Source organism: Danio rerio, chromosome 3 (genome assembly GCF_052040795.2).
Source record: "Danio rerio strain M-AB ecotype USA chromosome 3, GRCz13ab, whole genome shotgun sequence".
In the NCBI taxonomy this organism is placed as follows: domain Eukaryota; kingdom Metazoa; phylum Chordata; class Actinopteri; order Cypriniformes; family Danionidae; genus Danio; species Danio rerio.
Window position 1 is genome coordinate 37199598 of NC_141023.1, and position 13785 is coordinate 37213382.

The 13785-nt window shown below is 44.3% G+C and overlaps 1 long non-coding RNA gene and 13 other non-coding genes across 16 annotated transcripts in view; 9 read left to right on the plus strand and 5 right to left on the minus strand.

Moving 5' to 3' along the window:
* Positions 1–13785, minus strand: part of LOC108182894 (uncharacterized) — a 135706-nt gene that overhangs the window by 59560 nt on the left and 62361 nt on the right. The gene's annotated exons all lie outside the window — the stretch shown is intronic.
* On the plus strand, positions 130–202 carry trnaf-gaa (transfer RNA phenylalanine (anticodon GAA)). The gene has a single exon. It is a non-coding gene; the product is annotated as a tRNA-Phe (tRNA).
* trnaa-agc (transfer RNA alanine (anticodon AGC)) lies at positions 583–655 on the minus strand. The gene has a single exon. It is a non-coding gene; the product is annotated as a tRNA-Ala (tRNA).
* Positions 973–1044, plus strand: trnaq-cug (transfer RNA glutamine (anticodon CUG)). The gene has a single exon. It is a non-coding gene; the product is annotated as a tRNA-Gln (tRNA).
* On the plus strand, positions 1313–1385 carry trnaf-gaa (transfer RNA phenylalanine (anticodon GAA)). Its single transcript has one exon. It is a non-coding gene; the product is annotated as a tRNA-Phe (tRNA).
* trnaa-agc (transfer RNA alanine (anticodon AGC)) lies at positions 1766–1838 on the minus strand. Its single transcript has one exon. It is a non-coding gene; the product is annotated as a tRNA-Ala (tRNA).
* trnaq-cug (transfer RNA glutamine (anticodon CUG)) lies at positions 2156–2227 on the plus strand. The gene has a single exon. It is a non-coding gene; the product is annotated as a tRNA-Gln (tRNA).
* trnaf-gaa (transfer RNA phenylalanine (anticodon GAA)) lies at positions 2496–2568 on the plus strand. The gene has a single exon. It is a non-coding gene; the product is annotated as a tRNA-Phe (tRNA).
* trnaa-agc (transfer RNA alanine (anticodon AGC)) lies at positions 2949–3021 on the minus strand. The gene has a single exon. It is a non-coding gene; the product is annotated as a tRNA-Ala (tRNA).
* trnaq-cug (transfer RNA glutamine (anticodon CUG)) lies at positions 3339–3410 on the plus strand. Its single transcript has one exon. It is a non-coding gene; the product is annotated as a tRNA-Gln (tRNA).
* On the plus strand, positions 3679–3751 carry trnaf-gaa (transfer RNA phenylalanine (anticodon GAA)). The gene has a single exon. It is a non-coding gene; the product is annotated as a tRNA-Phe (tRNA).
* Positions 4132–4204, minus strand: trnaa-agc (transfer RNA alanine (anticodon AGC)). Its single transcript has one exon. It is a non-coding gene; the product is annotated as a tRNA-Ala (tRNA).
* Positions 4522–4593, plus strand: trnaq-cug (transfer RNA glutamine (anticodon CUG)). Its single transcript has one exon. It is a non-coding gene; the product is annotated as a tRNA-Gln (tRNA).
* On the plus strand, positions 4862–4934 carry trnaf-gaa (transfer RNA phenylalanine (anticodon GAA)). The gene has a single exon. It is a non-coding gene; the product is annotated as a tRNA-Phe (tRNA).

Genomic DNA, 13785 nt, shown 5'->3' on the forward strand with positions numbered 1-13785 from the left:
TAATAATGCCAAAGTCGCGGGTTCGAGCTCCGTATTGGCCAAACTTTCACTCTCTTAGGAGTCAGATGCATTTTGGGGCTCTGCTCGGTCTCACAGAGATCAATGCAGCAGGAAATACGTGTTATGGCAGCCGAAATAGCTCAGTTGGGAGAGCGTTAGACTGAAGATCTAAAGGTCCCTGGTTCGATCCCGGGTTTCGGCAAAGCAGTGTTATAGTTCTGTTTTGGACACAAGGAGCAGGTGACCGAAACTCACCCAAAAAGCCTAGCAGCTTCACCCTTAAGTCCACCTGCTTCCACTTGACCAAAACGCTATCCTTTCTTCCAGATGGCCACGTCGCTTCTGGTGATGATTCCAATGGCCCGATCGACAGCACTCTGCTATATATTTAGCGCTTTGATGTCCCATTGCGGACGTGTCACTGAATAAAAGAAAACTGTGACTTGATAGGGCTTCTGAGGTGTTGCAATGATAAGTACTACACAGGAACCGGCAAAGCTGACGTAAGAAGTTTCGCTTTCAATCCTCACGGTGCCACCAGCTTTACAATGAAAGCCAATGTGAAAGGCATGAAAACAAAAGTGGAGAATGCGGGCATCGATCCCGCTACCTCTCGCATGCTAAGCGAGCGCTCTACCATTTGAGCTAATTCCCCTAGGTGGGGTCAGTCTTGCCGATTTTTCGACGTGGTCAAAAAAGAAAAAAAATAGATCATATCTGCTGTGTTGGCCTCTTTGCCCTGCCCGCCATTTAGTCGTCAAATAGCCTGGAATAGAGCTCTTTTCTTTTGAAGGCCCTACCTGGTCCTGCTCCAGTATACGTGTGAGGAGCCCTGCATGCCGAATGACGAGTTACTCAGAAATCAATGCAAATTGGTATCGCCTTGGATTGACATTCTGCTACTTTCCTCCAAGGCTGTTTTTTTTTTTTATTCATTCTCTTCCACCCGAGCAGCAGCGTTGAGCAATCTGAGGTTCCATGGTGTAATGGTTAGCACTCTGGACTCTGAATCCAGCGATCCGAGTTCAAATCTCGGTGGGACCTGGGTTTTTGCCTGCACCTCACAAAAAAAGCTGGAATATCATGCTAGTTCCTTAAAGGCCGGAGAATGGCAGTTCCTCTGGCCTTTCTCGGAGAGTGAGAAGAAAGTGGCCGGTTAGCTCAGCTGTTTAGAGCGTGGTGCTAATAATGCCAAGGTCGCGGGTTCGAGCTCCGTATTGGCCAAACTTTCACTCTCTTAGGAGTCAGATGCCTTTTGGGGCTCTGCTCGGTCTCACAGAGATCAATGCAGCAGGAAGTACGTGTTATGGCAGCCGAAATAGCTCAGTTGGGAGAGCGTTAGACTGAAGATCTAAAGGTCCCTGGTTCGATCCCGGGTTTCGGCAAAGCAGTGTTATAGTTCTGTTTTGGACACAAGGAGCAGGTGACCGAAACTCACCCAAAAAGCCTAGCAGCTTCACCCTTAAGTCCACCTGCTTCCACTTGACCAAAACGCTATCCTTTCTTCCAGATGGCCACGTCGCTTCTGGTGATGATTCCAATGGCCCGATCGACAGCACTCTGCTATATATTTAGCGCTTTGATGTCCCATTGCGGACGTGTCACTGAATAAAAGAAAACTGTGACTTGATAGGGCTTCTGAGGTGTTGCAATGATAAGTACTACACAGGAACCGGCAAAGCTGACGTAAGAAGTTTCGCTTTCAATCCTCACGGTGCCACCAGCTTTACAATGAAAGCCAATGTGAAAGGCATGAAAACAAAAGTGGAGAATGCGGGCATCGATCCCGCTACCTCTCGCATGCTAAGCGAGCGCTCTACCATTTGAGCTAATTCCCCTAGGTGGGGTCAGTCTTGCCGATTTTTCGACGTGGTCAAAAAAGAAAAAAAATAGATCATATCTGCTGTGTTGGCCTCTTTGCCCTGCCCGCCATTTAGTCGTCAAATAGCCTGGAATAGAGCTCTTTTCTTTTGAAGGCCCTACCTGGTCCTGCTCCAGTATACGTGTGAGGAGCCCTGCATGCCGAATGACGAGTTACTCAGAAATCAATGCAAATTGGTATCGCCTTGGATTGACATTCTGCTACTTTCCTCCAAGGCTGTTTTTTTTTTTTATTCATTCTCTTCCACCCGAGCAGCAGCGTTGAGCAATCTGAGGTTCCATGGTGTAATGGTTAGCACTCTGGACTCTGAATCCAGCGATCCGAGTTCAAATCTCGGTGGGACCTGGGTTTTTGCCAGCACTGCACAAAAAAAGCTGGAATATCATGCTAGTCGCTTAAAGGCCGGAGAATGGCAGTTCCTCTGGCCTTTCTCGGAGAGTGAGAAGAAAGTGGCCGGTTAGCTCAGCTGGTTAGAGCGTGGTGCTAATAATGCCAAGGTCGCGGGTTCGAGCTCCGTATTGGCCAAACTTTCACTCTCTTAGGAGTCAGATGCATTTTGGGGCTCTGCTCGGTCTCACAGAGATCAATGCAGCAGGAAGTACGTGTTATGGCAGCCGAAATAGCTCAGTTGGGAGAGCGTTAGACTGAAGATCTAAAGGTCCCTGGTTCGATCCTGGGTTTCGGCAAAGCAGTGTTATAGTTCTGTTTTGGACACAAGGAGCAGGTGACCGAAACTCACCCAAAAAGCCTAGCAGCTTCACCCTTAAGTCCACCTGCTTCCACTTGACCAAAACGCTATCCTTTCTTCCAGATGGCCACGTCGCTTCTGGTGATGATTCCAATGGCCTGATCGACAGCACTCTGCTATATATTTAGCGCTTTGATGTCCCATTGCGGACGTGTCACTGAATAAAAGAAAACTGTGACTTGATAGGGCTTCTGAGGTGTTGCAATGATAAGTACTACACAGGAACCGGCAAAGCTGACGTAAGAAGTTTCGCTTTCAATCCTCACGGTGCCACCAGCTTTACAATGAAAGCCAATGTGAAAGGCATGAAAACAAAAGTGGAGAATGCGGGCATCGATCCCGCTACCTCTCGCATGCTAAGCGAGCGCTCTACCATTTGAGCTAATTCCCCTAGGTGGGGTCAGTCTTGCCGATTTTTCGACGTGGTCAAAAAAGAAAAAAAATAGATCATATCTGCTGTGTTGGCCTCTTTGCCCTGCCCGCCATTTAGTCGTCAAATAGCCTGGAATAGAGCTCTTTTCTTTTGAAGGCCCTACCTGGTCCTGCTCCAGTATACGTGTGAGGAGCCCTGCATGCCGAATGACGAGTTACTCAGAAATCAATGCAAATTGGTATCGCCTTGGATTGACATTCTGCTACTTTCCTCCAAGGCTGTTTTTTTTTTTTATTCATTCTCTTCCACCCGAGCAGCAGCGTTGAGCAATCTGAGGTTCCATGGTGTAATGGTTAGCACTCTGGACTCTGAATCCAGCGATCCGAGTTCAAATCTCGGTGGGACCTGGGTTTTTGCCTGCACCTCACAAAAAAAGCTGGAATATCATGCTAGTTCCTTAAAGGCCGGAGAATGGCAGTTCCTCTGGCCTTTCTCGGAGAGTGAGAAGAAAGTGGCCGGTTAGCTCAGCTGTTTAGAGCGTGGTGCTAATAATGCCAAGGTCGCGGGTTCGAGCTCCGTATTGGCCAAACTTTCACTCTCTTAGGAGTCAGATGCCTTTTGGGGCTCTGCTCGGTCTCACAGAGATCAATGCAGCAGGAAGTACGTGTTATGGCAGCCGAAATAGCTCAGTTGGGAGAGCGTTAGACTGAAGATCTAAAGGTCCCTGGTTCGATCCCGGGTTTCGGCAAAGCAGTGTTATAGTTCTGTTTTGGACACAAGGAGCAGGTGACCGAAACTCACCCAAAAAGCCTAGCAGCTTCACCCTTAAGTCCACCTGCTTCCACTTGACCAAAACGCTATCCTTTCTTCCAGATGGCCACGTCGCTTCTGGTGATGATTCCAATGGCCCGATCGACAGCACTCTGCTATATATTTAGCGCTTTGATGTCCCATTGCGGACGTGTCACTGAATAAAAGAAAACTGTGACTTGATAGGGCTTCTGAGGTGTTGCAATGATAAGTACTACACAGGAACCGGCAAAGCTGACGTAAGAAGTTTCGCTTTCAATCCTCACGGTGCCACCAGCTTTACAATGAAAGCCAATGTGAAAGGCATGAAAACAAAAGTGGAGAATGCGGGCATCGATCCCGCTACCTCTCGCATGCTAAGCGAGCGCTCTACCATTTGAGCTAATTCCCCTAGGTGGGGTCAGTCTTGCCGATTTTTCGACGTGGTCAAAAAAGAAAAAAAATAGATCATATCTGCTGTGTTGGCCTCTTTGCCCTGCCCGCCATTTAGTCGTCAAATAGCCTGGAATAGAGCTCTTTTCTTTTGAAGGCCCTACCTGGTCCTGCTCCAGTATACGTGTGAGGAGCCCTGCATGCCGAATGACGAGTTACTCAGAAATCAATGCAAATTGGTATCGCCTTGGATTGACATTCTGCTACTTTCCTCCAAGGCTGTTTTTTTTTTTTATTCATTCTCTTCCACCCGAGCAGCAGCGTTGAGCAATCTGAGGTTCCATGGTGTAATGGTTAGCACTCTGGACTCTGAATCCAGCGATCCGAGTTCAAATCTCGGTGGGACCTGGGTTTTTGCCAGCACTGCACAAAAAAAGCTGGAATATCATGCTAGTCGCTTAAAGGCCGGAGAATGGCAGTTCCTCTGGCCTTTCTCGGAGAGTGAGAAGAAAGTGGCCGGTTAGCTCAGCTGGTTAGAGCGTGGTGCTAATAATGCCAAGGTCGCGGGTTCGAGCTCCGTATTGGCCAAACTTTCACTCTCTTAGGAGTCAGATGCATTTTGGGGCTCTGCTCGGTCTCACAGAGATCAATGCAGCAGGAAGTACGTGTTATGGCAGCCGAAATAGCTCAGTTGGGAGAGCGTTAGACTGAAGATCTAAAGGTCCCTGGTTCGATCCTGGGTTTCGGCAAAGCAGTGTTATAGTTCTGTTTTGGACACAAGGAGCAGGTGACCGAAACTCACCCAAAAAGCCTAGCAGCTTCACCCTTAAGTCCACCTGCTTCCACTTGACCAAAACGCTATCCTTTCTTCCAGATGGCCACGTCGCTTCTGGTGATGATTCCAATGGCCTGATCGACAGCACTCTGCTATATATTTAGCGCTTTGATGTCCCATTGCGGACGTGTCACTGAATAAAAGAAAACTGTGACTTGATAGGGCTTCTGAGGTGTTGCAATGATAAGTACTACACAGGAACCGGCAAAGCTGACGTAAGAAGTTTCGCTTTCAATCCTCACGGTGCCACCAGCTTTACAATGAAAGCCAATGTGAAAGGCATGAAAACAAAAGTGGAGAATGCGGGCATCGATCCCGCTACCTCTCGCTTGCGCCTGCAGCATCCCGTCTACAGAGCCAAAGTAAGCCCAAAGTAAGCCCACATGAGCCAATCACGTCTCACCTCGGTGGCTTACTTTTGACCAATAGAGTGTAACCCCTGTGGCTTACTTTTGACCAATCACGTTTGTCTTTGCGCTGACGTCATTTCGACCAATCGCGTTTCACTTCAGTGGCTTACTTTTGACCAATCGCATTTCTTTTTGCTGTGACGTATGTTTGACCAATCGCGTTTCTCCTCGATGGCTTACTTTTGACCAATCACACGACGCTTTTATTATAATCGTCATCTTTGAATCAGGTAAGCCAGATGTAACGCTACTTTATTATTAGTTTATTATTAGTTTATTATACTGTGTGTATTTCTGTTAAATGATAAGTTACAATCGACAGAAAGTTAACGTTACGGCAGATGTTTTCTTCATAACTTGTAAAACGGTAATGTTTCCCATGATAAATACAGAGCAACATGTCGCTAGTGATCAGAAAAGGTGGAATCATCGCCATTTGGTTAAATGATTAAACAAAATGTTCTGATATTTGTTTAGAATAATAATGCCCCCATTCGACCTAGCAATATTGGGCCCTATAATCGCGGTGTACACTCTAAAAAGCTAACGTTACTGTATTTAAATGTACAGTTACAGTTACTTATAATGTAATTGCATGAAATACAGAGTTAAACAGTTTTTTCTTAAACATTTAATTTAGCAAATAATTCTATACTTTTAAAATAATTCTATTTTAGGTAAAACAAAGTAATATTTATAAAGACAACTGCACAAACTTTAAAAACATTTGAGTTTAACACTTGTTCATGACAATATATGATATATATTTAGTAATTAGATTGTATTGTATTTTATAAATCTATTGTAAAAATATTATAAGCATATATTGTATTTTGTTTATTTTATTACTTGTGTTTTCAGATATATTACACAACAGAATAGTTATATTAAATAGCTGAAGTACAAACATTTTATTTATAAAAGTCATAATGTAAAGACTTAAGAGTTTAATGTGTATATTATAACTTAATGTTTTAATTTCTGTTGTTTCTCATTTATTTATATGGATTTTAAGTTGTACTACCATGCATATATTAGGCATATGTGTAGAAAATTCACCAGAAGTCCATTTTATGGTCATGGTCATATTTACTACTGCAATAATATGGATTATCTACCTTGTTAAATTATTGTTTCACACTTAATGTACATGTATCTTTCTGATTGCTCTAGGTAATGTTCTCTCTAATGTTTTTTTTTTCAGAAAAAAATGTACGCATACCCGATTTTCCGCCGCCAATCAGCGACATCAAGCAGACTCCTCTTGGGGCCATCTGCAGAGGCAGAGCGCCTTGTAAGCAGGGAGTCTGGAAGGGCCAAACCCAAGGAAGAGGTGCTGGCAGAGGCCACTGCTTTCGTCAGCAGCAATGGTGGAGACTCCAGTGACCAGTTTTTAGTTCTGGCTCACTGCAAGATTCAGTTTGGCAAGTACCAGGGCCAAAGATTTAGATGGCTCCTAGAGCATGCTCTGGGGTATGCGGTGTACCTGGTGCTTAGCATTTCTGATGAGAAGCTGCAGACAACACCCTTGTCAGAAAACAAACACCTGTTTCTTCAGTACACTTCCTCCATCAGGGAGATTGCAGAAGAAGTAGAGAAGTACCAGAGGAAACAGGAAATGCAAGCAGAAGCCAGGGCAAAAGGAGATACAGGGTGCTTGATGGTGGAGTTTGGTGACTTTAAGGGCCGGTCCATGAAAGATGTGTTTGAGGACCAGAGCAAGGAGGCCCAAGCCCTCATCAGGTACCTGGTTAAGGCAGATGCCAGGCCAAAAACCAACATGGCACTTTTCAAGACGTATGTCCTGAAAAGACTGGCTTCTGCTGCTGCCTCTGCACCTCCACCTGCAGCATCCAGTGTCTCTGCACCTCCACCTGCAGCATCCAGTGTCCCTGCTCCTCCACCTGCAGCCATCCAAACAGGTGTACAGCAGACTGCCACTGTGAAATCGCTGTTGGCAAGGGGCAAGCACTTGTCTCCTTCACAGCTGGCAAAAAAACTGATGTCACCTGTTAAACCCTGTAAGTAGGAGAGTGAATACTGAGCATGATACAGAATTATCCCAACAGCAGTTATATATGTGTTTATTTATTGTTATGTCAAACTTTCTGTTTCCAGATCCAAAACTGCAGTCCACTGTATCTCCTCCTACAGCAGAACCCCCAGCCAAACGTATGGCCCAAAGGCAGCTTTTTACTACTGGTAAGTAAGCACCATCGTATTGTACATTTGGCTGTGTGTATTTTTCACAGTAATATTTTTAAGATTTATGCTCCAGGCACTTCCAGATCCACTGCTGAAGATGATGAAGAACTGGTGTTTGCTGCATCACAATGTGAAGCACAGCTCTTTGCAGGTGTGGCACACGACACAAATGAAAATGTTATAACAATATTTTGTGAAAACACACTAAGTATTTTTTTTTACAAAAAATAATGAATCAAATTTTTATCTACAGTACAGAGTTGTCACATCATGCCTCAAGCGGGATGCATTCTTTGAGTGCACTTCTTCAAAACCTTAAGGATATTCAAAGGTTTCAGTGTATTTATTTGCGTTTCCGAACTAATCATTATTGAACATTCATCAGATAACTTTTCCACGTCGCTTGCTCTTCTCACTCACTCTCTTAGATGGTGGTGATTCATTGCTGTCATTATCAGCTGAGCAGTTTTTCCTTACTGTATCTGTGTGCATGCTTCATGTCTTTGTGCTTCAATAATTTATACTAATCATGCCTCATTTTACTTACTCCATTTCATATGATTCTCATTCGCAGAGAATTGTGTTAATTCCATATCCCTTTCATCAATAAAGTGCACACTAATTTCTTTGCTTCCTAACAGTACCATTCTCTTAACTTGTATTTCTAAGTATACCCATATTAATAATAATACTTATCCAAAACTATTGCTTCACTGGCTGTTCATGGGCATAATTTGTGGCACCTTACTATCAAAAGCAACAGTCATCATAATATTGTTAACCATAAATTGTTTGTTACTATTCACTCAGAGGCCTGTGCCAATCCGTCTCCATCAGCGGAAACAGCAAAAACACCAGATCTTCAACATCATCAGCCACCAGTTGAGCTTCCTGTTCACTGGAAAGATCAGCTTCCCCCTTTCCAGCATGAGTGGATCCGGAACACTGTATTTAAAACAAACTTAAAAACCGGCAAGCCAGAGCTAGTGTCCCAGCTGAAGCTTTGGTGGTATCCTCCCCAGCCCCCTCTAATTAACACGCAGCCACCTGCCTCTCCTGACCTCTTCTTCTGCCGACCACTTTTTCTGTGGATGCCGCTGAAGATGTGGTTGTTTCCACTTGTCTGTGTTCGCCTAAGCTGTGGTAAGCACAGACTAACAGCTGCTGGAATTTACCGCACGGTGCGCAAGGTCCTCGACATCGACGGCTGGTACGACCTTGCCACTGAGTATCTGGAGTGCAAGCGGTGCAAAAAGAAGTATCCTGCCTGGTCCGAGGACATCTTAGGACAGCTGGATATTGGCCACCGTAGTCAGTTCCCAGCTTTGCTGACATACAGGTAATTCATAATGCCAATATTTTAATTGTGTTAATTTTTAGCAAACAAAGCATTTCCCTTATTATAATGTTGTTTCCTTAGATACTCATGTGACAACCGGGTAGTTAGGATGATGAGGGAGAGGACACTGGGCAACAGTGTGACTCAGCTTTTCAAAAAGCTGATGGAGCAACACAGTGAGGCATGGACACAGCGAGTCTTGCAGTACCTGACTGCCTGTGAACCATTCACAAGGTCCTCCCTTGTGCAACCTCCTGTGTTTGCTGAGCCTCCCCTCTTACCTGCCATACCCAAACCTAAGTGGCTGTTAGCCGTCTATGCCAGGGATGTTCTGGGGCGACTGCACGAGGTCAAAGCCAAAATCACCTCCGTCTTTGGCTGTGTTCTAAAGATGGACTCCACAAAAAAGGTATGTTTATATCCAGACATTTGCCAGATATGGATATGTGTGCGTACATATTTAACACAGTTTTATTTTTCCTAATAGATCACAAAGAAACTTGCAGGTGCTGCTGCGGGAACAGCTGCCTGGTGCACTAATGTGGGGAACGAACACGGTCAAGTCCTTGTCTCTGTGCTGTCAGCTGCCGAGGGTCATGGACTGGACCCAATGGCGGCCGGGCTGATGAAGCGTTACCGGGAGGCAGGAGAGGCAGCCCCGAAAGTAATGTACGTGGACAGAGATTGCTGCAGTCAGCACGGCCAGTCTCCGGTGAAGATCATGTTTCGGGAGTGGGATGAGCTTGAAGTGCGCCTTGACATCTGGCATTTTATGCGCCGGTTTGCTGCAGGTGTCACGACAGAAGCTCATCCGCTCTACGGCATCTTCATGGCACGTCTGTCCACGTGCATCTTTCAGTGGGATCCAGAAGATGTGGCCGCTCTTCGCCAGGCAAAGGAAGGTGAGCTGGCGGCAAAAAAGACTGGCCACATTTCACAAACGGCTCTCAGTGCTCGCATAAACCGGAGGGAGCTAGCACTGCACTGCCGTAGGAGGACCAGAGGTGTGGAGGAGACCACCTGTCTGATTGGAAAGCTGTTGGACCATTTTGACAGCGAGCATGGGAAGGACACTCTGGGTGTTCCTCTGCTGGACCACGAACGGATCCAGCAGATATGGAAGGAACAGCAGAAGCATATACAGTGCATTCAAGACCCAGAGAACTTTCCACTGTACATGAAGACAGGGACACTGAAGAAAGGCAGTGTGGAGCTGTGTTGTTACAGGTGTGCCCGTGGCTCTACATCTTTGGAGTCCTTCCACCTCCACCTAAACCGTTTTATTCCAGGTATTACATACATTTGGATCGTTTTATATTGTAAAACATATAAGCACTGTGATAACTTCCATTGCTTTAATGTAACATTATTAAACATTTAAATAACATTTGTGATGTTATCAGCATTGACAAAGCTGTCTTGCCTGACAAGTAACTCTGTTTATAATGACAATAATTTAAATGTTAGTACATAACCTAATAACATGTTAATTAATTCTTCACATATTTTTAACTATTTTAATTTCCAGGGACCAGTGCCAGTGATGCGCATTTTCAGGCCTATCTCCTTGAGGGCTTGATGCGCTGGAATGATGACCGGATGGAAAGCACCATAAAAGGAGCATCCTCCATACGGTCATATGGCAGTGCCATGAGAGAGGCTGTGGACAGGCTTAGCCGAGCAGTCTTGGGGAAGCCCTGGGATAACCGTTATCACCCTCCTGGAGCATATACAGGCAAGAAATTCATTAACTAGTTGTTATATAAGTGATTTATTAAGCTTTAATGTACTTCACAAAATGTTTATCTAAATATTTACTTTATTATTAGTTTTATTTAATATATGTTTTTTTTTATTGTTTTATTCTTTAAGGTGAATTGCTGGGAATAGAGTACCTTTACAGCCAGACCGGCAAAACCCTGACTCCGGTGCTCCAGAACCCAGAGGAGGAAGACAGGCTGGTGGAGGAAGTAGATGACGAGGATCTACAAGATGAGGGGTTCGAGGAGGAGATCATGGAGGACATCACAGTTCCAGTGCTGTATGAGGATGACCCCTGCCGTGATCTCAGTAACAGCCCCTCATCTTCGCCTCTGCCTCAGTCCCCAGCATCACTGGCTGAGCCGTCCACATCAGCTGGTGGAGAAGGACAGCTTCCTAGCCGAGCCCCCTCAGTGCCGTCACAGCCATCCGACTCTGGAGACAGTCTCTCTGTTGAGGCTCAGGTAAGATACATTAAGAACTTAATTTGATTTAGTCTTTTTTTATTCCACATATACTAAATTTATTCTGTATTTACCAGGGAGTAGTCATTGGACCTGATGGCATTGCTGGGTGGGACAAGGTCCAGGATCTGGCTGCTTATTTGGTGGGTCTTCGTGAGGCTCCTTACCTCACTGACCTGCAGGTGACAGAGGCCATCCAGCTGTGGACAGCTCTCCTGGATGTTGATAAACAGCGCATCAACTACCAGCCTCGACATCAGCCTCAGCTGACGCATGGGCGCTTTAAGGCACCGAAGCGCTCCGGAGTCACTCCAGGTGTGGAGAGCGTCAAACGTTGTCTGATTGGACATCCTGGGGGTCCAGCACAGTGGCCTAGCACCAGCCGCTTGGTTGAGGCCATTTGTACAAAGCTGTGTGCCGTACACAAGTCCACTTCCAAGAAGGCTGGTGTTCGCACCCCCAGGTGGTCTAAAATACTGACCGATTACCACCACATCCGGGATCTGGTGCTTGGCAGTCGCAGGCTGATGGATGAAACAGTGATTCAGCTTTTTGAGCTAAACCAGAAGACGCTCATTCAGTGGTAAGCAAAGCACATTATTTTCTTTAAATTACCTGAATATTTCTAAATTAATATATATGAATAATACATATCATTTATTATCAGGTTTCAACGGAGGCAAAAGGATCAGGAAATGAGTGTACTCACTCAGGGACTGACTCCACTTAATCCAATTGCTGTGGCAGATACGCAGCTTCCTTTGCCGAGGGAAAAATTGGACGAGGCACCGTCAACATCAGGCCCCAAACACCAGTTTGTTTTTCCTCCAAATAAAGAAGGACAGGCACCTCTTCTTCGACCTGGACGAAAGTCTGCTTCAGCAACCACCACAGTTTGCTCTTTCCTGCCAGATGCCACCACGGTGTGCTCCTTCCCACCGGCCCCCACGACGGTATGCCCCATCGCGCAAACCCCCACCACAGTCTGCCACATTGCACCGGCCCCTACCATGGTGTGCCCCGTCACACCGACCTTCACCACAGTGCGCCCCATCTCGCCAGCCTCCACCACAGTGTGCCCCATCATACCAGCCTCCACCACAGTGCGCCCTATTGCGCCGGCCCCCACCACAGTGCGCACCATTGTGTCTGCCCCCACCACGGTGTGCTCCTTTCCACCGGCCTCCAGCACGGTGTGCCCCATTGCACCACCCCCCACAGCACCAGGTGTTGTGAAGCCCATTTCAGGACCTGGATCATTGTTTGGCACACTTGTTTTTAACCCAGACATGAGTGTGTCAATGGTGATTCCATCATTTGCTGCACCAACATCCAGTGCAGTCCCAGCTTCACCTGCACCTGCTGTTGCTCCACCTGCACCTGCTGTTCCTCCACCTGCACCTGCTCCACCTGCACCTGCTGTTCCTCCACCTGCACCTGCTCCACCTGCGCCTGCTGTTCCTGTGTCCCGTTACACCCAGAGGAACAGGCGCAGACGGGAACAGGAGAAGGAAAGTGGAGTCCACAAAAGGAAGTATGTGCGTGCGGTTACTTTTAATGTTTGCAGCAAATGTGGGCAACCCAAGACTAAGGAGTTTGGCCATAGCCGATTTGGTAATGCCACATTTTGTCTGCAAACTTCAAATGGCAAATCCTTAGAGGACTGGTTGGCAGAACAGCGCCAGCAAAATAAAGGACAAACTCCAGCTCCAGAATAAAGTACAAATTGCTGTATATATATTTGTAAATGTTACATGGGTACTCTCTCTTTCCCTCATTTTATTTAATTTTTGTGTGTTAATATGTAGCCTTTTAAAGTAGCACTTTATAGACTTTATAGACTTTTATATAACATAGGCCCACTCTTATTTTGTCTTGTGTGTACTTATTTAAAATTTGTGTGCATTTTATGTAAAAATATATTTATATTTCTTAAAAAAATAACATTTTATACATTGCTTAAAAACTATATTTTATATATTACGTGCCCCCACTCTTGCATTTTATTATTTATTCATATTATTGTTTAATATATTGTGTGTATAAAAATAAATATATATAGAGAGTATTGTTTTTATATATTGTGTATAATAAATAAATATATTTATATATAGTATTGTTTTAATATATTATATGTGCATAATAAATAAATATATATTGTATTGTTTTTATTTATTGTATATTATATAGTTTATATATTAAGATATGTTTTTATTTAGTTTTTTTACATTGTTTTACAATTTATATGTATTTGTATTTATTTTAATAAACCATTTTGCATATTACTTGTTTTTGTGTGCATTCATTTAAAGTTATTATTACATAAAGAAATTAAAAAAAAAAAATATATATATATATATATATATATATATAATATATATATATATATATATATATATATATATATATATATATATATATATATATATATATATATATATATATATAATACTTATATATACATAAGCATGCATAAATATGTTTAATTGAAACATTTTCATTCGTTTTTAATTAACGTAATAAGCTTTTTAAGAACAATATCCACATAATAGTAATATCAATATAATTGCCTGTGTTACGTCAGTA